General features: G+C 39.7%; 1 protein-coding gene and 1 long non-coding RNA gene across 4 annotated transcripts in view; one reads left to right on the top strand and one right to left on the bottom strand.

Moving 5' to 3' along the window:
* ADAMTS20 (ADAM metallopeptidase with thrombospondin type 1 motif 20) overlaps positions 1–24,575 on the top strand; it is a 165,366-nt gene that overhangs the window by 113,456 nt on the left and 27,335 nt on the right. The window lies entirely within an intron of this gene.
* LOC120389414 lies at positions 11,175–24,044 on the bottom strand. 3 transcript variants are annotated; one of them, XR_005590910.1, is made up of 7 exons: positions 23,966–24,044; positions 20,420–20,751; positions 19,582–19,679; positions 19,079–19,138; positions 13,586–13,716; positions 13,299–13,497; positions 11,175–11,962 (listed from the first exon to the last, which is right to left on the bottom strand). It is a non-coding gene; the product is annotated as an uncharacterized LOC120389414 (long non-coding RNA). The 3 variants fall into 3 exon arrangements; XR_005590908.1 differs by lacking the exon at positions 13,586–13,716; XR_005590911.1 differs by lacking the exons at positions 13,586–13,716; positions 19,079–19,138.

Raw genomic sequence — 24,575 nt, forward strand, 5'->3', positions numbered from 1 at the left:
ATGCTGAAAGGGTAAGCAGAACTTTCAGCATTATCACTGACGATAAGCTCAATGTTTATTCCTTTCCGATCTCCTGAAATCACTTACTGCCAGTTTGTTCTCTGAGTGATGCTACAGATTGCACTGCAATATGTGGGTGCTTTCTGTTGAGGAAGTGGGGTCCAGGTAAATGCCCTTTTAATTAAACCAGATGTGATGTAGTTTTGCAAAGATTTTCATATTATTTTATATCCCAAGTGATAAAAGTGCATTTTATATCTTTCAAAACTAAGCCATATGGTTTAAAATGGCACCTTTTAGCACCCAGTAGGAACCTTTATTTGACCCTCTCTTGATTCCATGCCCTAGTGGGGTTCTGTGGTGATGTTGACATCACCAGCATGTTGCATATTGGGTGTCACTCCAAGAGGGAGCTGGTCATCAAAACCAGTAGGGGGACCTAAAATGAAAGTATATTCAAATGCTACACGTGTTGACTATGCTTCTTAACCTTACTGTTAGGAGTATTCAGCACATAAAACTATAATGAACATTTTAGAAAAATATTTCAAATCACCTTTTAAGTAGGGCTTGGATGAATGCACATTGCCTGGAATGATTGATCACTAAGGGGTAGATTGTGTGTATTTGGCACAACCCTTAGTTAGAGTGGTGCAAAGTCACAGAGCCCTGGAGGAGCACCAGAAACGTTCTGTCTCAGAAGCAGAAAGCCTACTCTGAGCTTTCTGGTGCATTGTGGTGTGCACTCTGCAAATTGCTACACTTAGAATATTTCTTCACTCCCACCTCATTGGCTCTGCTGACCAGTGTGTATGGAAGGGTTGGGAGAAGCCATGACTCTACCTTCCATGTGTCATTTTGTAGTGCTGGGCAACCTTGGATGAGTGTCTGGTAGCCGCCCTGCAATCCCGGAGCTCTTTGATTCTGCCTTATCTTCACCGTGCCCCTCCCATTCCCCTCTCCCGCCCCCTTAAAGGCTCTGTGGGAACTAGGTAGAATCTAGTTCTGCATTCTTAAATAAAAATGTTATAGGATAACAAGTGTGAGTCTGGATAAGAGCACATTATACATTTTATATAAAATTGTGTGTTATCTGTATCCTAGTAAAGAGGAGAGGATAGACGTTGAGGGAGTACAGGTAGGAACTGAAAGTGAAACAGTCAAACAAAAAAGTCCCTTTCAGTTATATCACATGAAGGCAGACAATTAAATATTGACAAATTATATGAGTGCTTTTATATAAATAGTAGAAGTCTAAATACTAAGATGGGTGAACTTGAGTGCCTGGTGTTAAATGAGAATATTGATATAATAGGCATCACAGAAACATGATGAAACGATGATTAAAAATATATAGTAATGACAGAGTAGGTCACACTGGTGGGGGAGTGGAACTATATGTGAAAGAATGCATAAAGTTGTATATAGTAAAAATCTTAAATGAATCAAAATGTACCACAGAATCTCTATGGATAGAAATTCTATGCTTGAATAAAAAAAGTATAGCAGTGGGAATATACTACCAATCACCTGACCAAGATGGTGATTGTGAAATGCTCAGGGAGATTAGAGAGGCTACAAAAATAAAACTTTCAATAATAATGGAGAATATCAACTATCCCCATATTGACTTGGTTCATGTCAGCTCAGGATGGGATGCAGGGATAATATTTCTAGACACCATTAATGACTGCTTCTTGGAGCAGCTAGTCCTGGAACCCACAAGGGGAGAGGCAATTCTTTATTTAGTCATAAGTGGCTAACACTATAATAGAGACGCAAACTAACTGCATGCCCCAAATAAAAAAAAAAACCACTAAGAGGAACTAAAAAATAAAAAACAATTAAAAAAAAGCTACCATGGCTAAACAACACAGTGAAAGAGGGAGTTAGAGACAAAAAGACATCCTTTAAAAATTGGAGGTCAAACCTAATGACGAAAATAGAAAGGAGCATAAATTCTGGCAAGCCAAGTGTAAAAGTATAATTAGGCAGGCCAAAAAAGAATTTGAAGAACAACTAGCAAAAGACACAAAAACAAACAGGAATTTTTTTTAAGTACATCAGAAGCAGGAAGCCTGCCAAACAATCACTGAGGCCACTGGACAATCCAGGTACTAAATGTGCACTAAAGGCAGACAAGGCTGTTGTGGAGAAGCTAAATCAATTCTTTGCATTGGCCTTCACTGCAGTGGTTGTGTGGTGTCAGTACAGGAACACACTGATATATTAAACAGTGATAAGTTACCAGGACCAGATGTCATTCACCCAGGAGTTCTGAAGGACCTCAGATATGAAATTGCAGAACCACTAACTGTGGCATGTAACCTATCACTTTAGCTACCCTCTGAACAGAGAGTAATTTATGTGACACCAACTTTTAAAAAAGGCTCCAGAGGCTATTCTGGCAACTACAGGGGTAAGCCTAACTTCAGTAGCAGGCACAATGATTTAAACTATAGTAAAGAACAGAATTATCAGAGACATAGATAAACAAAATGTGGTGGGAATAGTCAATACGGCTTTTGTAAAAGGAAACCATGCCACACCAATCTATTAGAATTCTTTGAGGGTGTTGATAAACATGGACCAACAGGATCCAGTGATACAATGTACTTGGACTTTCAGAAATTCTTTGACAAGGTCCCACGCCAAAGGCTCTTAAGCAAAGTAAGGAATCGTGGGATAAAAGGAAAGATGCTTTCATCGATCAGTAACTGGTTAATATATAGAAACCACAGGATAGAAATAAATGGTCAGTTTTCACAGTGGAGAGAGGTAAATAGCGGGATCTGCCGAGAATCAGTACTGGGGCCAGTGCTGTTAAACCTATTTATAAATGACCTGGAAAAAGGGAAAACAGTGAGGTGGCGAAGTTGCAGATGATACAAATTCAAGATAGTTAAATCCAAAGCAGACTGCTAAGAGTTACATAGAGATCTCACAAAACGGGGTGACTGGGCAAGAACATGGCAGATAAAATTAAATGTTGATAGATGCAAAGTAATGCATATTGGAAAACATAATCCCAACTATACATACGCAATGATGGGGTCTAAATTAGCTGAATACCATTCAAGAAAGAGATCTCAGAGTTCTTCAAATAGATGCAGCCATGTATTCCATCTAGGCGTGTGCACACCCAGCATGCCAGAGCTAGAGAATTTTGCCTAGCAGTATCTGTAGAGGCAGTGCTCATGCCTTGGGCTGTAATCCCACCCCTGGCCAGTGTTCCCTTAAGCTCCATGCCTACATAGCCGCATAAGAGGCCATCAAGGGCCGCACACCTGATTAGTACAGCTGCATAGGCACGCACACAGGTGTAGCCACAAGTGGGCCTGCAGGATGTGTAGGGTGAGGTGGGGAATAGGATGTGGGTGGGGGCAGTGGAGTGAGGTGGGGTGGTATTGATGGGAGAACTTGGGACGTGCAGGGCTAAGGTGAGGAGAGAGGGCTCTCTCCAAGCCCCAGGCCTGCAGCGGGGAGAGATGCCTCTCTCAGCTCTGGGGCTGTAGTGGGGAGAGATGCCTTTCCCCCAGTCTCGGGGCTATGGTGGGGAAAGAGGACTACTGAACATTATGCAGTGTTAATTTTCTTTTTATTTGATTTCATATTAAATCGATGTCGTAAACAGTGCACCTTGTTAATTATCCCTTGTTTTAATATTCTTTCTTCTTCTTTTTCCATACCTATGGTAACTTTTTAAAAATATATATTATATCTAGGGTTTTTGTTTGTACTGGTGGCGCACATCCACACATTACCTTGATATTGGTGCTGCACATAATCAAATTCATTCCGCACATGGATGAAAAAAATTAGAGAGAACATTGTGGCCCTGGCTATGAGGCAGCGCTGCCCTGACCCCCACCCTCTACCCCCAATTCCTTCTCAGTGCCCCTGGCTGAAGCTAGAGCTCTGTGTGGTTATCAGCTCACATTCTCTGTCTCTGTTTTCTGAGTTTTTTTCTTCATGTATATAGTCACTAGTACCCTAGATAGTGTTAGTTAAGTTCGTTAGTTAGGATACTTATTGCCCTGCGTGATGCTTTCGCCAGGGTTCAAGCACTGCCTGTCATGTGGGTGGGCGATTCCTCATAGTGATCCCCACATGAGATGCTTGCCATGTTTAGGGGGACACACTGAGGAGCAGTGCTGTATTTGTAATAATTCACCAAAAGAAACTAGGTGGCCAGAGACTTAAACTTGGAACAGCACCTTCTCGAGCAGGCCATGAGGCCTGTTTCACTACCTGTTTCACAACCGAGGCCTAAGATCAGCTGTTACCTCCCCCAAGAGACAGAGGAGCCGTTCACCCTCCTCAGGATCACTGAAGTCTCATAAAGCTAAATGGGACCATCCCAGGGCTCATGGAGACTCTTCCTCCTCCTCTAAAAAGAGTATGGACCAGCACCATACCATTTCTGGCATGCAGGATGGAATAGGTCCACCAAACCACTTCAAGGTACTGTGCTGAGGACACTGAGAGCCCCAACCATCTCCAAGGAGGCATACTAGGAGGCAGCAGAGTTACTCTGCCTATCTATTCCGGATTATCCACTTATCCAGGATGTTACCAGGGCAACGGCCTCCACTGCCTTGGTAACACCCTTTGGTCGTGTTGCAGAGACAAAGAGTCTGTCGGCACAGCAGCCTAGTCCTTTTGCGCCACAGACTGTAGAATTGAGGCCAGTATTGGGCCTGGCACTGAGGACCTCCTTGGCACTGGTGCACTCCTCGGAACCAACATTGTCTTGGCAGCAGTTTCCGCCTTCTACTTTGGGTACCAATCCCTTCCCTGGCACCGGGAGTAGGTGTCAGATATTTGGTACCAGCTATGCTGATTCCTCATTCCTCATCAGCACCAGTACCACTTTCCCATTGGGCTGTGGATGAGTCTAACCATCTGTTTATACCATTGGGACTAACTTCAATGCTTTCACCAGAAACGTGGCGGGACTTGGTATCCAGGTCAGGGTACTACTCCCAGCCTTCATCGCTTGATTGGCATCAGGGACCATTCTCAGAGCAGTATCAGTACTGAGATCAGCACCCCGTGTAGTTGGGACCTGGGCTCCTGGCTTGGTGCCTACTGACCACCAGTGCCTTATCTGTTCCCACAGAGGCCTCCTTGGAATCCCTGGGATGCTCCTCATCCCAGAGATCATATTCTTCTGCCAGCTTCAGAGCGAATTCACGGGTCATGTTGGTGGTTAATGTTGCTGATCCACCACAAGCTCAGACAACTGTTGAGTCTTCTTCAGGGCCTCCAGACTTGGGTCATCTGGGTCCAGTTATTCAGGAAAAGAATACATCCCTGATGTACTTGGCTGCTTCTTCATCATCTCCTGATGATTCAGTGGTACCAGGTTCCTCTTCTCCCTCAATGCCTGAGAATTTGAAGGCATACCAGGATCTTTAGCAGCATATGGCTGCTTACTGAGGCATCCAGGCAGAATTGTTACAGAAGAATATGCACAAGTTCCTCTACATTTTCCAACCATCTGCTTCAGGGAGAGTAGGCCTCCCTATTAATGACGCTCTCCTGGAAATGTGGTCCATTTTGCCAGACTGTCTTCTTCTCCAAATGTGACTGAAGTCAGTTTTTCATCTGACCCATCATCACTTGCACAGACTGGTCCAACTTTCTCCGCTGTTCCTGTTCCTTATGGTGGTGGACAGTTCAGGATAACATATGCCAGGGTTTTCCTTGCTCAGCCCCTACCAACCAGGACTGTTTTGGGGAGCACATCTGGGGTCACTAAAAGTTCAGGGCTTGTGGCCAGAACAGGAAGCATCACTGCATGTCAACATCCTGGAGCTTCAGGTCACCTACATGCCTGTCACACTTTTTCTCATCATCCACACTTTCCAAGATCACATCAAGGACTCAGTGGTTCACGTACTAACTGACAATACCACTGCAATGTATTATGAGAACAGACAGCGGGGAGCACACTCAAATGTTTTGTGTCAGAATCAGGGGTATTTCAAGGCTGACCAGTTTCCTGCCTTCACTGTGTTATTCCCAGCAAAAGACAATCTGCCTAAGCAGACTGGCTTCACTTCTCTCCTCAGAGATGGCACACAGTTTAATTGCTAGAGCTACCACAATGTTCTTTCTAAGCAAGCATATTTTTTCTTAAGGTAAAAGCACTAGAAAGCACTACAAAGAAAACAGACATACTAATAAGCTTACCAGAGATCATCCTCTCCCTTCAACCCCCAACCAGGGGTTTTCCTGTGGTTTCAGGTTGATTGCACACTTTGCTCTAAACAGGAACACAGTCTTATGGGACCTCTGTAGGCCAAAGTCCTTCCAATCCTTCCCTAAAGATTGGGGCCTTCCACGTATAAGAGGTCCTATCCATTTGCTAGCTCAGGAAGAAGGCCCTGAGTCAGTTTAAACTCCAATTATGTAAAGTCCTTTCTTTGTCTGTTGATTCCTTGAGAATTCAGTTTTGGTCGTTGAACTGTCCTCATGTAATAGGTTATCAGCATACCTAAGGACCTCCCCTCAGGGTGAAGTTTCAAAGGCTGAGCCTGTAGATGGGGGCTTGCAATCCTTTCTGTTCCAGTACTTCCCAGGAATTCCACTTCACGTGTATTGTTCCAAAAGATTAGTCATGTTTGCTACCTTGTTCAACAGAGTCTTTTGAAGTTCACAGTACTTTCCAGATATTGCATTAATCCTGTCTTTACACAATCCCACAATAGTACATAAACATTTGCATTTTTAATACAATGGGCTCCTCAAATACTTAAACTTAATTAAGTAAGATTTAACTTAATTCAGTAAAGTTTGTCCAGGATATTGCAGGAAATTGCCATCTGTCACAATATTTTTTCAGTCAACATGAAATGTTATTCAATCAATTTTTAGTTTTTCATTGAGGATTCTTATAGTCGAATTGTGAAACTAAATAGTAATATATGGTTATTTGCTGAGGGATGACAGTGTGTTAGATTTTACGTTCTAAAAGACAAATGACAGGCTGTTACTTCATTTAGAGCGCTGGGTGAGCACAGTCTACAGACATCACATAGTTGTTCCAGAGTTTGTTTTTTGTTTGTTGGTTTGTTTGTTTTTAAGAATAGAATTTACTAGGAGGTGAATTGGTTGGCCATCAGTAGGGGGTTAGGAAAGAATTTTTGCCCCACACCCCCAGTGTATTCTGGGAGCTTTTAAAAAAAAACAACAAAAAAACTCCTTCCTCTGAAGCATCAGAGATGGCCACAGCTGGAGATCAGATACTGGACAGGGTGGACCAAGGCTCTGTAGTGGCACTGACCATTCTCATTCTCAGGTGCTTGACTGGCTGGTTCTTCCTCAATGCTTAGAGTCTGACAGTTATATCTCAGTTCGAGAAGGAATTTTCCCCCAGGTCAGATTGGTAGTGGTCTTGTGGGGGAGGTTGCCTTCCTCTGAAGTGTGTGTGTGTGGGTCATTTGCCAGGATTATTTGGGTATATTTCATTTAATCATTTCCCTGCCTTTTGGAGGCCTCGGGCACTGGTGCATGTTAGTCCCTCCTGTTCTCTCCCTGTGGTACATAATAGTCTAATGTCCTGTGGGCTGTAATATTTTGGTCCCATTTCAGTGGTTGGGTTTAGTGTGCAGGTGTCAATGGCCTGCGATATAAGGAGATTAGACTAGATGACCTAGTGGTCGCTTCTGGTAAGTTTTCATGGAACAAGTTTGTCTTGACGAAGGGTATGAAAGAGAGTAGTGTAGGTGCTCCTGTATTTCTCAAAGTATTTTTAATAATTACATAAAAAGTTCAAGAAGTGTATTTCATCACAATATGAAGTTTACTAATTTAGGTTCCAGTTCAAGAATACACTTAGATGTTTAAATCCAACCCTGTTCAGTATAGCAAGTAATTATATGCTTAACCTTGACTTCAGTGGGACTTAAACGTGAACTTAAGTGCTGCCTGAATACAGATGCTTTCCTGAATCAGGGCTTTAGCATGGAATACCAAAGCGAAAACTGAAAAATGGCATACATCTTTGGGGGGAAACAGGTGTGTCTCTCTGCCCTCTGTTTCAAGGAGCAACATCCAGGTCTTCAGGCAAGTGTAGAATAGTGTTTAAGGCACTCCTCTGGGATATAGGAAACCCAGGTTTGAATATTTGCTTTGTATGGTTTGGAATAGGAACCTGAACCCAAGTCTCCACCATCAGACTATTGAGCCTCTCTCTGACCCAATGAATATTTAATTATTTATAAAAACTGGAACCGCTCCAACATGACAGATTGAGAGAAACCCACCCTAGAATTAAATTAAATATTAATTTAAGTGCTCAGATAATTTTAAATGAGAGAGAGTGTGATACATCAACATTTACTATTGGAGCTAAGAATTAGGAAGCTTCATTTTAAGAACGCTAACTGTCCTGCATACCTTCGAGCCATCTGCAGCTGGTCCGTGTTCAGATATCTTTCTTATCAATGGATTCATGTATAGACCAGAGCTGAATCAGGTATTTATCTCCTCCTCAAATAAAGATGAAATTATAGTTGTATTTTTAGAATAAAGTATATTGTTAGGATATTTATGCAGATCAGATAAGGTACTCCTTCTAGAGGCATATTCAACATACCAGTGGCATATTATGTGTTTTTTCTTCTGTTGGGCAAATATTGATACATGCAACTGTTCTTAGTATTACCAGTGCATAAATGGGAGGATGAACTCCTCTCTCTAGTTAGTTTTATGTTTTAAAAGATTTTTTATGGCATCACTTACTATCATTCAGTCACATATTTCAAAGCTCTGAGACAAATGTCGCTAATTTCTTTAGTGTTCTAGGTTTTCCCTTTAGACATTAACTCCAGAATTACTACAATGAAGAACTCTGTCTTTGCACTAGTGGAAGAAATGTAATTTTTATTTTATTTTTATAAATGGAAGTAATTTTTTTAAAAACTGAGGTTCCAGTCCTGTCCCAATGAAGTCAATGCCAATTTCCCATTGACTTCTCTATGAGCAGGAGCAGGCCAATGGTGCATAAGTAGAAATATTTATTTGCTTTCATTTTAATGCGAAGATCCTATTATGTTTCATAAAAGTGCCTGCATTCACTTCTATAGTATATAAAGAGTATTTATATCCTTAAAGTTAACCTTTTATATTAAAAGGGAACTCAGGATCAGAAATCATGGTTTTCAAAACCAGGTACATTCTTATACCTCTACCACTGCTGCTGCATATTTTCAAACTTCAGAATACCTCATTACTGATACAACATGTTTAATATCCCATTGACTTAAATCTTTAATGGTAGCATATGCTGATGATTCTTTAAAACTTTGAGAGAAAGGAATGCCTTTTCAGAGATCAACTGGTAATGTCTGCCACTATCCAGATTATGTCATAAAATGGACCTGGAATAGTAGACTATTAACTATATCATAATTTTGATTAAAATGGATCAAAATAGTTATTTCCAAAATTCCAGAAAGAAGATTTGTATGTGTTGGTTTTATTAAATTTAGAATAAATTTATCCATTTTGATACTATATTGTCTGTGTAGTTTTAAAAAATAAATAATTTATAATTTATGTCTGATAATTTATTATGTTGAGGTGACTTGGTGTCTGTGTGAAATACAGTTGCATTTTAACCCCTATTTGTTTGACACATGTTTTGTGGCTTTGTCTGTGTCTATATTTAATTTGTGCTTTATTAATGCATCCTAATATTTGGGCTTCTTTTTAAAAAATGTTGGAATTAACCACTATTGTGGGAAATGTTTTATTACCATTGAGTGATTTTTGTATTGTAATGAATTTTCTATGGTTTTTCAGTAACATTATTTTCACAGGGAAAAAATGTTAAGGAATTTCTTTTGTAAAATATTAAAAGTTGTTATTATAGAACTTGTCATGGCTTTTATACCTGAACCTAAAATTAATTACTCTAACTAATCACTGTTGCCACCAGAAAGCTTACTTAGGCACAACAGCAGCAATTAATGAAGTTGGGCAGGTCGGCATGTAATATCCAGGTTGATGCATGATTTTTGGAGATAAAATTAAAGGATATTGGCGGCAGGCCTCCTTGTACTATAGCTATAACTTTAGGGTCTGATCCTGCTCCCACTAATGTCAGTGTCAAAAATAATACAAAACAATATTGATAATCTTTTAATGTTATTTATTATGTTAATTGATGGTACACCTTCAACTGCAACACTTTTAAATGTTATCACACCATGTCAAAAAAGATATATCAGAAATAGAAATCTAGAGAGATGGGCAATTAAAGTTGTTATATCACCTGAAAGACTTCCATATGAGGAGAGTTTGAAAAGATTAGGACTGTTTCATTTAGAGAAGAGATAAGTATGAGAGGACATAATAGACGTCAATGCAATAAGGAATGTCAGAGAACAAAAATCAGGTACTTTTGTTTACCATTCCTAATAATACAAAAACAATGGAATAGTCACGAAAATTAAAAGCTAAAACCCCCCACTAATTTTAAATTACTTTTTTTTAAGAGAGGCTAGGATTTTGAGAGAAGCCTAAGGGAATTAGGTACCCATCTCTGAATAGGAGTTCAAAGCTGGAACCTAACTCCCTATTGCACCTTTGAAAATCCAGCCACAATCCATAATCAGCTTGTGGAACTCATTGCCACAACATATCATTGAGTCCAAGAAGCTTAACAAGATTCAAAAAAGTATTAGATATCTGTGGTTATATTAGCTATGTTTCAAATATATAAAGGATGTAAACACTCATGCTTCAGGTTATAAGGTGACCACTGACTTACAGGGGTTAGTGAATGGGCAGGTTATTCCATAATTGTCCATTAGGAAGGTCCTTGCCTCTTTCTCTGAAGATTCTGGTAATGGCCATTGTCAGAGACAGGCTAGTGTACAGACAACTTGTCTGATTGGTGTGGCTGTTCCCGTGTTTCTTGAATTTTTCCTTCTGACGCACCCTAAGTCCCAAATCTCCGGCCACTTACACACATGCTTACATTTAAGCATATGAGTAGTCTCTGTGTGTAAACTTGTGCATAAGCGTTTGCAGGATTGGGGCCTAAATAATAATATATAGACTGAAAAATACAGAAGAATGTAATAGGTTGAAAAGAAAATGGAAGATGACGTAAAGAGGTGGGTAAAATATTGTATTTCTCATGACTTAGACTACACAAAAATATATTTTGTTCCTTTTTATTTAACATTTAAAAACAAAAAATCTACTCTATTTTCCCTATTTCTTTAATTCATATAGAATTTTTTAAAACACTATAAAAATGAAATTGTATTTTGCAAGTTTATGAATACTGAACTATTGTCTTTATCAACACTTAATTCTTATTCAGTTTGGTGGGGGGGGTCGAGTTAACACTTTGCAGGGGTAAGTGTCTTCAGTCTATGACTTAATATATTATAAACACAAAAGTGTATTTAAAATGCTCTTATTATGATTCAGTGGGATTTCATAGAGGAAAGTTTGTAAATTACTTTAAAATCTTTATATAAATGGTGCTATTTAAAGGCAAAATATTATCGTAATACCTGGGCATAATGAACTAAGATAAATGGGTACACTTTATACATTAGTAGAGATGGGCATACTCTGAACATTTGGAAATGTGAGGCTTGGAATCCAGATGCAGATACAAATTTGAGAGATGGCTGGTATTTCTGAACCCAGTTTCTGGATCTAAATACCACTGAACTTTGGGGAAGACAGACCAGGATCTAAATATTACAGTTGGATTTCATCTCTAAATTATACAGAAGTCGAATAAAACTCATGATTGTTTTGATATGTTGTAATGCATAAATAGCAGTTTTGACTGTAGCAAACATTAGATTCTTCAAGTGATTGTCCACTCCTGGTGCGTATGTGCCCCATATGCACAAGATCAGGTTCTTTTTGTCAGCAGTGCCTGTTGCAGCCATGCCTTCACCTTAGATGTCCTCACATCCCCCATCTGAGAGCATAAAGGTTGGAGTTAGGCCCAGATCCTTAAAGATATTTAACTGTCTAACTTCCATTGATTTCAACAGCTTTCAACCTAAATACCTTTTAAGACCTGGGCCTTAGTTCTTTGTCCATTGATTTTATAAAAATAAAATGAAACAAATGTGACAGATTGCTTAATGTACTACTGGGAGATGCTCAGATATTACAGAAGTAAATGCAATATAAGAACCTATATAGAATAGAAATGGAATTCAAACTCAGGGCCTGTGGTTCACATAGGGAGGTAATTAGATATTTAGAAGAATGTGTGTCCAACTGCATGAAAACATAGAAATCATGGAAACAGTGGGCTAAAAGGAGTCATCCAGCCTAACCCCTGCACTGAGACAGGACCAGGTATGCCTAGACCATCCCTGACAGGTGTTTGTCTAACCTGTTCTTAAACCTCCAATGACAGAGACTTCACAACCTCCCTTGGAAGCCTACTGCTGTGCTCAACTAGCCTTATAGCTAGAAATGTACTTCTAATAGCTAACCTAAATCTTCCTTGCTGCGGATTAATCCTATTACTACTTTTCCTGCCTTCAGTGTACATGGAGATCAATCACTGTCGTTTTTAATAACAGTCCTTAACTTATTTATCAGCTGTTACAAGTCCCCCTTCAGTTCTTTTCTCAAAACTAAACATGCCCCGGTTTTTTAACCTTTCCTCATAGGTTGGGTATTCTAAACTTTTCATCAGCATTATTGCTTTTCTCGGGACTTTCTCCAAGTTGTCTACATCTTTCTTAAAATGTGGTGCCAAAAACTGGATACAGTACTCCAGCTGACTTCACCAACACCAGCTAGAGCAGGACAGTTGCATCCTGTGTCTTACATATGACATTCCTGTTAGTATACCCCAGATTATTAGCCTTTTTAGCAATTGCATCACATTGTTGACTCATATTCAGTTTGTGACCCACTGTAAGACCCAGAACCTTTTGAGCAGCACTACTGCCTAGTCAGTTATTTCCTCTTTTGTAGTTGTGCATTTGATTTTTTTTTCCTAGGTGTACTATTTTGCTCTTGTTTGTATTGAATTTCATCTAGTTGATTTCAGATCAATTCTCCAATTTAAGATGTTTTTGAATTCTAGGCCTGTCCTCTAAATTGCTAGTAACCCCTCCCCGCTTTGTGTCATCCACAGATTTTATAAGCCTACTCTCCACTCCATTGTCCAAATCATTAATGAATATATTGAATGGTATGGGAGCCAAGACAGACTCTTGCAGGACCTCACTAAATATGCCCCCCACCCCATTATAAACATGTTATGAACTAACCAAGTTAGAGCCACCTACCCATGTGAGAGCTCATTCCATTAGAGCTCAGGGTTCCTCTTTGAAGAACATCCTTGTTTCTCAAATCTCTAGGGCAGCTGTATGGAGTTTGGTCCACAGACTTTCAAGTTACTGTTCTTTTGGTAAAGTCTTCCACACAGGATGCCCATTTTGATAGGGCTATCCTGAAGTCATTTCTTGGAGGTGGGTATCAAGAGCCCTGTTCAAACAATCATAAAACTGCTTTTTAGTCCCCAGGAGTGGAATCCATGTGGACAATCATTTGATAAGAAAGAGCAGTTACTTACCTTACATTTACTGTGGTTCTTTGAGATGTATTGTCCACCCACCTTCTACACTGCTACAGATTCCTACTTCTCTGGGTTAATGTATTGGCAAAAGGACTGAGGGATGGTTGGCCTGCTCTGCCATTTATACCCTGGGAGACATGAGGACGTCTAGGATGTAAGTGCTGCCCCAACAGACACTGCTGGCCAAAAGAATCATTCTAAAGCACATGTGCACCAAGAGTGGAATCCAGGTGGATAACATGTCTCAAAGAGCCACAATTACTGAAGGGTAAGTAGCTGTTCTTTTTAGGTCCTGATACTGAAGTCCATGACAGACTCCCATTGACTACAACGTGGGCCTGCTCCTGCTCCACTGAAGTGTTCTGTGGAAAAAAAGCTAGTTCCCTAGTCGAGTGCTCCACATGATGAGCAAAATAACCTACACATTTCAAGATAATTAAAACACTCCCACCACATGCTTAGATAATGTCTCTGTGAAGATCTCAAACCTAACCAGAAAAGAAAAGTATAAAATAAGAATTGAACTGAATGCCTGGGTATTTCTTAATCTTTGTCATATTATGCAGACTTTCTACAACTATATTTGAATAAATTCCTATTATTACCATATAACCCAAAGACCCAGCCAGGATTGGGTGCAGTCACTACAGACCTTACAGTCTAAGGCACTGATCTTGCAAACACTTCCACATTCACTTAACTTTAAGCACATGAGTAGGTATTGACTCCAGTGGAACACCTCATGTGCTTTAAAGTTAAGCAGGATGGAGATCTATATTAATATAACAAAAAACAGGAGGAAAGGGTGTGCAGTGAAAGGGTAACAAAATGTTTTTATTGTGGTACAATTACATATTTGCTGTCATTGACATTTTCAGCACTTTATAAATAGTGCTATTGTTATTCTGCATGCTTTTGTATTACAGATTTAAGTAATAAATATATAGTAGTTGAAGACTCCAACAATTCTATATAGTAGAATTGAGGCTTTCCCCAAACCCCAAACACAAACCTAGTTTTTAACAGAATAAAAAATATGAAAGTTTACATTTGGGGAGGTGGAAATGGAGGTATTTACAGATGCATGTTTGATATGGCATTTACCTTCTGGGTCGTCATTGTATTTCTCCTAACATTGTTGAAAATGACAGTGTGTAGATTGCAGCTGGTAAGAATCATAGAATTGTAGGACTGGAAGGGACCTCGAATGGTCTTCTAGTCCAGTCCTCTCCACTTAAGGCAGGACTAAGTATTATCTAGACCATCCCTGACAGGTGTTTGTCTAACTTCCTCTTAAAAATCTGCAATGACGGGGATTCCACAACCTCCCTACACAAGTTATTTCAGTGCTTAATACCCTTTCAGTTACAAAGTTTTTCCTAATGTCCAACCTAGACCACCATTGCTGCAATTTAAGCCCATTGCTTCTTGTCCTATCCTCAGACGTTAAGGAGAAATGTTTTCCCATCCTCCTTGTAACAACCTTTTATGTATTTGAAAACTGTTCTCATGTCTCCTCTCAGCCTTCTCTTCTCCAGACTAAACAAACCCATTTTTTTCAATCTTCCCTTATAGGTCATGTTTTCTAGACCTTTAATAATTTTTGTTGCTCTTCTCTGGATTTCCTCCAATTTGTCCACATCTTTCCTGAAATTTAGTGCCCAGAACTGGACACAATACACCAGCTGATGCCCAATCAGCACAGAGTAGAGCAGAAGAATTACTTCTTGTGTCTTGCTTACAGTATTCCTGCTAATACATCCCAGAATATTTGCTTTTTTGACCACGGTGTTACACTGTTGACTCACATTTAGCTTGTGATCCACCCCCAGATCCCTTTTTGCAGTACTCCTTCCTCGGCAGTAATTTCCCATTACATGTGCAACTGATTGTTTCTTGCGAAGTGGAGTACTTTGCATTTATCCTTATTAAATTTCATCCTGTTTATTTCAGACTATTTCTCCAGTTTGTCCAGATCATTTGAATTTTAATCCTATCCTCCAAAGCACTTGCAACCCCTCCCAGCTTGGTATTGTCCACAAACTTTATAAGTGTACTGTTTATGCCATTATCTAAATCCTTGCTGAAGATATTGAACAGAACTGGACCGAAACTGATCCCTGCAGGAACCCACTTGATATGCCCTTTCCATCTTGACTGTGAACAATGGATGACTATTCTTTGAGAATGATTTTCCAACCAGTTATACACCCACCTTATAGTAGCTTTCCCTAGTTTCTATATATAAGGTCATGCAAGACAGTATCAAAAGCCTTACTAAAGTCAATATATATACCACATCTACTGCTTCCCCCTGCCCTGTCAAAGAAAGCTATTAGCAGGGGCAGCTCCAGGCAGCGGGGATGCCGAAGGCACGGGACCGGCAGACCTCCTGCAGGCATGCCGCCAAATCCATGTTACCAGCAGACCTCCCGCAGGAATGCTGCTGAAAGCTGCCTTCCTGCCGTGCTTGGGGTGGCAAAATACATAGAGCCGCCCCTAGCTCTTAGGTTGGTTTGACACAATTTGTTCTTGACAAATCTGTGCTGACTTGTTACTTATCACCTTATCTTCTTCTACGTGTTGGCAAATTGATTATTTGCTCCATTATCTTTCTGGGCACTGAAGTTAAACTGACTGGTCTGTAATTTCCAGGGTTGTCCTTATTCCTGTTTTTATAGATTGGTACTATATTTGCCCTTTTCCAGTCCTCTGGAATCTCACCCATCTTCCATGATAATCGCTAATGGCTCAGATATCTCTTCAGTCAGCTCCTTGAGCAATCTAAGATGTCTTTCATCATGCCCTGGTGACTTGAACACATTTAACTGGTATACGTAATTTTTAACTTGTTCTTTCCCCATTTTAGCCTCTGATCCTACCTCATTTTAACTGAGACAGGATTAATTATTCCTTGTGTTCATATTTAATTTTTTGTACACACACAGGAGCTCAGCTAAACTCTATTGGTCTGCCATTTTGTGAATGGGTAGTCTCTATATATTTTTGCATTAGGTTAATTGAATGGAGCCTATTTCTGTTAAGAAAAAAAGATCCATTTAGGAAAGCACATAAACTAAATCCTTAAATTTCAGCTGGCTCATACAGTTAAAGGGGCTCTGTCAAGTTAAAATTATGGTCCAGATTGTATTGTAGAGATCCACCTATGCAAGACACTATGTGCAGTGGCAGTGTATCAGCTCTGCGGTACCATCTGCACATATATTATCAACACATATATTCCTCCGGAGGGATTGGAGCAGAAAATAATCTGCTCTCTCTGACATAATCCACTGCTCTGTGCCCAGATTTCTGGGCAGGAGGTAATAATGGGTTTTTTCTAGGTTTACCATTGTTTTGCATGCACAACTATGGTGGAGGTTGTGAGCACAGTAGATGGACAGTGCAAGAATGCTTATTTCCCCTCTTTTGAAAGATGTCCCTGAGTGCATTTGTTTGTTGGTAACAGCAATAGATCAAAATCATGTTTCTTTTACTCCTACCCTTTCTTAGAGGCCTCAAACTTACAGTTCTGGTTCTTGCCCAGTTTCTTTTCTGGTAAACCTGCTCCATCTCATTTGTGTCTGATGGAGCCTTTCTCCCATGGTGAAACCTTGCCCTATACACGTGTGGAGTGATAGAGAGGAAATGGGGGGCTTGTTGACAATTAGTGAAGTCAAGAAATTTGAGGGCCACTATGACAGTAGAGGTACCAAATGTAAAGTATAGTATAGTATATACCTGGCATTATCTGGAGATAGAGCCATACACAGGACTCAATGTAGAACTGTAATGACAAAGTTTATACTTCTAGCATGAGATTTTCAAAAGTGCCAGCTCGGGACCAACTCTCTTCCCATTGAAGTCTTGGGATTGATTTCAAAAGGTGATTTTTTTTTTAATATCCCACCTGTTGTATATTTTCTAAATTTACTTGCCTCCAGCTATCTGTCTTCATGTTATATATTACTAAATTAAATAGTGATAAAGAGTTAGGCACATGTACTAGACTTGTGGTAAAGGGATAGTTTAACAGCATCCCTTAAAAAGTATTTTTCCAGCCAATTAATAAACTGATTGTCCCCTTATAATTTAATATCTACTATAATAAATTTCAGTGGGAGTTTTGCCTAAATAAGGTTGAAGGTAAAAATCAGCACAGAGGGGCATGCAAGATCCTCCAGATCACTTAAGCCCAGCATTTCAGGCTGCACATGAGGGAGAAGAGTCCACGAGCAAAGTGATGGCAGAAGAAAGGAATACACGTTTGTCTAATTCTCAGCTGGTAACCAGATGCCATGAATTCAAGTCAAGAGTGAGTAAGGCAGGAATAATAGGGAGCATAAATGGAATCTAAAAAGGGAATGTTAAATGAGGTGCCAAACATGACAGACATTGCTATTAAAAATCATTTGCCATTTACTCAGGAAATAGTAACTGCTCTCTTTAAATATTAAAAGCAATCTCAAAAATCTAGGACCGTTAGAAGTTTTGTGCCAACACACAGTTCTGTTTAGATAGCTCAAGCCGGGTTCAGGCATTTCAATTATAGAACCTTAGAGACTATAACTATCTACCCTATATAACATAGGGCCATCCCTAATTTTGCCAGTGCTAGCTGGTTCCCCACTGGATTACTCTTGCTTCCATTTGAGTACCTCTTCCAGAATGGCAAAAACCTGGAAGAAAGTTTCTGGAGGACAGGTCTCAGATTCATATTTGGTTTGAAATTTTGAGTCCAGTATTCATATCTGTATACAAAGAAGAATATTGCCTCTGTAGGCTTTTTTCCCTATTTTGTATTGTCCTATATCTGAGACATTTTCATTATTTTCTCTTTGGGTAATCTCTCTTCTGCCCTTTCTATCTTTGCCTGTCTTATGTTCATCTTGTATCCTGCTGTTTTCTTCTCTCACTGTCTGCCACACAATTTTCCATCTGGAACTCTTAATGAATGCTTCACCATGCTTATGAAATGGTGCTATCACAACATGGAATACCACAAAAAACATTTTGCCTTCAGGTATTTTGCAGTATATGTTTACTGGAAATTGTATTGTATACTGGAAATACAGTGGGAATGGCTCTCTGTGGGTTGTGTAGAAGCAGCAAAGAATCCTGTGGCACCTTATAGACTAACAGACGTTTTGCAGCATGAGCTTTCGTGGGTGAATACCCACTTCTTCAGATGCAAGCCTATAAGGTGCCACAGGATTCTTTGCTGTTTCTACAGAACCAGACTAACACGGCTACCCCTCTGATACTTGACACCATGTGGGTTGTGTGTTCATTTATATTCAGCTTGGGACAAATTCCAAAATTTGAGTTAAATTCAATTTCATAATATGAAATTTGGATTTGAATGTTGTGTACATCCCATCTTCCCTTCTGGGAATTATTATAATGAGGACTTGGGGTTTAGCTTGGACTTCTGTGAAAGGCTACTATTTATCATTTATTACTCTATCCCTCTCAACCACATGATCTTACCCAGCCTCATCAGTTTTCAGTCTATAGTCACTCCCAACCAAGGCAGAACCATCACTTCAGCTGAAAGAAAGAACAGACAAAACTTAATCTAGAAAGTGGAACCTAATCTTTTCACCAGAAGCAGCTACTGGTAAGCATGGCAAATCTTTATCCCTAGGAGTTGGGAAAGAGCATTTGAGTTTGTGTGGTCTGTACTTCACATTCCTGTATGCGAGACATTCTGTGCTCTTGTTAGACCACAGGGATACCATCAGCACCTTTTTTAGGGAATTATATAAATAAGGCTGAGTTTCAGCCTTTGTTTTCAGTATGGACACAGATACTTATAACTTTAAAAAAATCAGTTGACATTATGAGAATAGCAGACAATATGTTATTCTGTCAGTTTTAGATGGGTTATCCCTTGTTCAAAATGGGAAGTTATGTAATTTTCAGAAATGGCATTTTTGCATGCTCTTAATCCATAAGACGACAGGCATTTGGGGGCTTGATTCTCCCCTCACCTGCTTTGGTGTTATTCCGTTGATTTCAGTGGAGTGACTTCAACTTACAACACTGTCAGGCCTTTGCTGTTTTGAAAAGCACTTGGTTCACCAAAGTTCTGTTGGTTTGAGAAAATGCATTATAACGTGCTTCACAATAGCTTCATCTCATAATTAATTTGGGACCTATTGGAATTATGGGCCTATGCCTGCCCCTATTCAAATCAATGGCAAAGCTCCCATTGATTTCAGTGGATTAGTCACCTTGTACTGGGGCCATTCTGTGCCAATCTCATCCCTCAATGCAAGTTACATCAGTTGAAGATGGACAGGTTGTAGATACATCTTGGTTATACCTCATTTCCCTTGTCCGTGCTCCCCCCGTTAGGGAGTGACTATATCAGCTCCTAACTACCCCCCACCACCCAATGATTGCCCTTGCTGGGGGAATTCTCTAACAGAGAGAAACTGAATTCAGAAAAAACCTTTACACTGATAGCGATTCTGGAGAATCAGACTCAAAATGACTGCACAGGTATGAGTGAAGGCATAATTTAACCAGAATCGTTATCACAATTGACAATGTAAGAATGAATGAATCCAGCTTGATTTTCAGAGTCCAAGCTGGGTTTGCAGGACCAGCAGTTAGAAAGCATATTTTTACTTGTAAAATGGGCATGTTAATATTGCAAATCAGTTTAAAAATGAGACACAATAAGCATGGTGCCCTGGAACCACACCCATTTTACCTCAAAGCACAAGGCAGAAATAGAATCTCTTCATTCAGGAAGCTGACAGATTTCCTCAGAGCCACAGATAGAACTTTCAGGGCCCATAAGAGGTAGTAAAAGGTTCTTACCTCATTAGTCCTGTGCTCTGCACCCATGTTGGTCAAGGGTATAAACACCACTTCTCACACATCTCTTGATTGTTGCAACTTTGTATTACAAATAATTATTTTTGCAATCTTGTCATCTCAAGTATTGCAGGGAGGAAGGAGGGATAGATAGATAAGGACGGCAGCAATAGTATCACTTTTTTATTGAAGTAAATGGCAGTTTGGATGAGGCAAACAAAGATAATTATGTTTTCATGCTCACATTTGCTGCAGCAGGGACATACTGCATATTGTCACCCTCATGCAATATGTCCAAAGTATACTTGACACCAGCTGCACTTCCATTTTCTCATCTGTAAAATGAGGCTTTGATCACTACAAAGAAAGTCTCATAGATGCTAAGTTATGTTCTTGTGCACACAGAAGAGGAGCAACATAAATAAAACTACTGGTCTTTTGATCTCCTTTATTTAAAAGGAGACCTATCAATTACAAAATTTAAAATACAGTAAGGAGAAAATACTCACTGTGCATATATTAAAAAATGCATGATGGTCATTCATTTGCAAAAAAAAAGTATCAGTCCAATTTAAAGAGAGGACACTGCTCAAAAAAGCAACTGTGAAAATATTTCCAAGTACTGTATTATTAATTTCTAATATCAGATGCACTTTAATACAATGAACGTATCCTTAAAATGTGGATGTAGTTGAATCTCTCAAAAGAAACTGTGGTACTATGTAATGGAAAGACATAAAATTTGCTTTAATTAAGTTTAAACTATTTTGGCTGCCAAATAAATGGAAGCCCATTGTAAATATCTCTTTAAAATTCAACTAGACAGAAAAAGCTAAATTCTATAGACAAGCATTTTAACTCTTATTAAGTGTTAAACTTTCCAAACAAGTTCTCATTTTATTTAAAAAAATTGCAGAAGGAGATGCTTATTTTTCTTATGCACCTATGTGAGATAAAACTGCTGCTCTGCTTAGGCAGGAATTCCCCCTCTCCCACTCCTCAACTCCTTGATTTGAGATGCGTTCATCTGAAAATGTCTGCAGCTTTTTAGTATGACTGTAAGGAGAGCTGTAATCACAGAAGGACCTTCTTTCCCATGGGAAATTTAGATATATCTACCACACTAGATAAAGACTTAGGAGCAGCTGCACAGGAGGAGAGAATTCATCTAAGGGCAAGGAAATCAGGTTATTGGCCAGCCTTGCCCCTGCTGGGGTCTAGCAGCTCTGACCTTATCTTCATCTTAAAACTAGTTTGTTATCTGGAAATCTTTGTTTTTTAAAATGACTAAAAATGTCACATATGAACACTATACAAGAAACCCAACCCAAATGCTACTATACTGCATATCTTCACATTGTTAGAAATATAGTTTGTCAACCTGAGATTTATTTATTTTAAATTTCAGGAGTAGATTTACAGCTTTACTCTGGATGCTGTCATTTTGGAGCAGCATAAAAAGCAAGAGCAGACTGGCCAGTTAAGCTTGGTTTAAAGCTTTGCATTACCAGAGCAGCATATAGTGCAGGGAGTGTAGACCTCTACACCCTAGTTTTCCTTTTCTGTTCTCTACATTACCCTGCACAAAGAGCCTCAGTTGTCTCCCTCCTGCCTTCCACACTCCCATTCACATGTGTTGTGTGCACACATACTTTCCCTATATGCCCTCCCTGTTAAATAGATATGATGCAACAAGTAGGTTTGAAAAAATAAATATCTGGATTAAGAGCCATTTTTTGCCATTATTCTTCATAATAGGTTTCTCTTTCAGCAGAGGGAAGACACAAAATCTCCAACAAGAAACGTAGTGAATGGGAAGGATGGTCCCTGGGCTAGAGCTGTGGGTGAGGAGAGTAGAGAGCTGGTTCAATTCCTTGCTCCAGCATGGACTTTGTGCGGCTTGCATAAGATCATTTAGTCTCCATGCCTCAGTTCCCCATCTGTGAAATGGAGCTATTACTGCTTCACTACCTTATAGGGGTGTTGGTGAATTGGTACATTAAATATTACATGCTTTGAGACCTACAATGAAAAGTCCCATATAAGAAATAGGCATTATTAGTCTCACAGGCTTGTCCTCTTAAAATGGACCACTATCACCCAATTATTTTTAATGTGACTAAGGCATATATGCTGTACATGGTTAAGATGGCTGCCTCAAAATAGCCACCATCTACCACTGCTCTCAATGGGACTGATGCCACAGGCTGACCTTAGCAAAAATGGCCAATGCTTCCCGTTGTTTCCAACTGGAATAAAGCCAAACTGGCCTAGGAAAGATGATTGCCCTATGCTTTCAAGAGGTAGAGCAGAACACTCCAAGGAGCAAGAGAATGAAAGTGGTAGCTATCTTTACTAAGGTATCCTGTGGTTTTAGTACCATAAAGAAGAGTAGGAGAGGGCAGTCATTTTGCTAGAGGTTCATTCTTCATGAGTTTCTCTGAAAATTTTGTAAGTCAGCTTCTGTTGAAAGAGTAATTTTCAGTTATGAATGATAAAAGGGAAACTGACTTAACCCTAAATATTTATTTTAAAAAAACCTACCCATTGTACCAGATCTACAAGATTTACCTCTGCCAGTTTTAGATAGGTAATAACTGAGCTGAGATCATTGGGACAAAAAAAGTCTTACTCAGGGTTCTAAATTTATGAAAGAACCCATTTTTAACTCAATCTAATGGATTTACTGAAATGATCAGAAAGTTCATTTTGTATTTAAAGTGTAAGTGCTGTAATTGTGCAGATGCATTGTATTCTTCATAAACAAATAGATTGCACTAAAAGTAGGCATTCAGAGTTCAAATCAATCTTAGTTATGGAGCCATGACATGTGCATCCATAATAATGGAATAAGTATTAGGAGGAAAACAAAATCACTAAAGTTTGAAAATTACAATCTTATATATTTTGGGAAAATAACTCAAAGCACATATATTCTATGGGGGGGAGGGTAGAAATCTGGGAAAAGGTAACACCAAGAGATTTGGAGTGAGGTGTGACAATTGACAGCAAAGTTGACATGAAATTGCAATGTACAATGGCAGCAAAAGAGACCGGTGTAATATTTGGGCACCATTTGCATCCGCAGCTCTTTCTATGGGTCAGTTTGTCATTGTTACTCACACTGAGTTGTAACTTGTGTTGTCTCATTGAAACAAATGAGACAACTGTGACAAAGCTCTGTCCTTGTCTCCATGGCTCCCACATTTCCTAGAGGATTTCACTAGCCTCAGAGGCTCATTGTGACCATTCATGTAGCCCTCTCTCTCTAGAGAGAAGGGTTACAGCCTACTGAACCATTTTCATCATAAGCTAGCAAGGGATAGGAGGAAAAGCTCCCTTCCCTTGCACAGTCTGTTGTCTCCCACTCTCAGTGATTAATCAGGGGGGCAAAGGGAGGAGCCCACGCCCACCCTCTACTCCAGGCTCCAGCCCAGGGACCCTAATAGTATCAGCTGTGGTAGCTGATTTTTTAGAAACAGGACATATACAATTCCCTGGCCTACATCCGCACAGCAGCTCCCACTTCAAGATCCACTTCACCCTTACCTCAGGGCCTTCTTCCTTGTGCCTGATATGTATAGACTGCTCAGTCTCTCAAACAGCAAAACTTCCTCCTACAGCTCCTGACATGTACACCCACCTGACTAACTGGGAGGCTTTTAACTAGTTTCAGCCAGCCCCTGATTGGCTTCAGGTATCCCAATCAACCTAGCTGTCCTCCCTGCCTTCTGGAAAGATCTTAATTGGCCCCAGGTGTCTTAATTGACCTGGAGCAGCTGCCATTTGCTTATTCTGGTCACAGGGATTTATTTAGCTTGTGGATAATATATCTGTCTCCCATTACTTTACTATAGCCATCTGGCCTTGGCCCGTCATACTACTCATGGAGTAAGGTATTACTCAGCTTGAATAAAGATGGCAAAATCCAGCCCTAAATGGTTGTGATTCAACTTACTGAATCTGAAATATTGGGTTCAGTTGAAAGGACTGCCTTACTAGAAAAATACATTAGAGAGAGTTCAGAAATAAGCAACAAAAATTGTCAAGGAACAGCAGAGATTGTTTTATGGGGAAAGATGAAATAATTAGCTTGGCTGAAAGACAGCAAAGGGGGTTATGTTATCAGAAGAGTGGAAACAATAAAGAGGAGAGAAAT

The sequence above is a fragment of the Mauremys reevesii genome, linkage group 1 (genome assembly GCF_016161935.1).
Source record: "Mauremys reevesii isolate NIE-2019 linkage group 1, ASM1616193v1, whole genome shotgun sequence".
NCBI classification, from domain to species: Eukaryota; Metazoa; Chordata; order Testudines; family Geoemydidae; genus Mauremys; species Mauremys reevesii.